The following is a 983-nucleotide window of genomic DNA, read 5'->3' on the forward strand; positions in this document are numbered from 1 at the left end:
ACGTAGGTTACGGTTCTAGTAGTTACGGCGCAGTGCTCGCTTAGGGCTCAGCGACCCAGGGCATAGCCGAATCCGCCCCTCAGCCCCTGTGAACCGGCACAGAAATTCGGCGCGCTGTAAACATGCATATGCACGCCCCTAGAAATACGGACGGAAGCCGGGTGACCCGCGGCGGCCCGGATCGCGCCACGATCGCGCCGGGATCTCGCCGCCGCGGCGCGCGTGCGGGACGCAGGCGCGGCTGGCCGCGCGGGCGAGGGGGATCGGGACGGTGCGCTGCACGCTGAGTGCCGGTCGCCCCCCACATACGGCGCGTTTCCTGCGCGCGACCGCGGTGGGGGGCTGCGACCGGCGAGTGACAGGGGGTGACACAGGGTGATCCGTGCATCACAGGCGCTTCAGCCTTCCAAGTGCCTTTCGACATGCGAGCGGCGAGAGATTACGCGTGCGACCTGGGAATGACACACAACTGAACTGTAACAGACCAGTGGGCGTGCAGAGCGCATCGCCGCCCGTGTAGCTGTCTTCCCCGGGTGACTCCGCACTAAAAGCGCGTAAAGTCTAAAGTCTTAAAAGACGATGTTGTGGTCCGGTCGTCACATGAAACCCGGTTGGCGGCCGAGTGATCCCGGGGGCGATCATGATCAGCAGCCTGCAAACGCGCCTCTGAATTGCTGCACGTTCGGTCGCGTGCGTGTCGCACTTATGCCGGTTATCCTGTCACCAAGCAAGCCGTTCGGAAACGAGGTGTGCAAGGCGTCAGCGATCAAGAGGGCACCCCAAACGGGAAATTCGAAGCAGCACACGCAGCCAGGTACCCAAGCAGTCAGTAGTCCCTGTGCAAATGACCATCAGCGCCTTCCCGTCCACATCACGGACAGCTGCAGACCCGTGCAGATCAGCAGCATCGACGATGCTCACGAATGCGACAGCCTGACCGCGACTGCATCCCCATTACAATTGCACGTACTATCACCACCTTT

This window comes from Monoraphidium neglectum (assembly GCF_000611645.1).
Source record: "Monoraphidium neglectum strain SAG 48.87 unplaced genomic scaffold scaffold03529, whole genome shotgun sequence".
NCBI lineage: Eukaryota > Viridiplantae > Chlorophyta > Chlorophyceae > Sphaeropleales > Selenastraceae > Monoraphidium > Monoraphidium neglectum.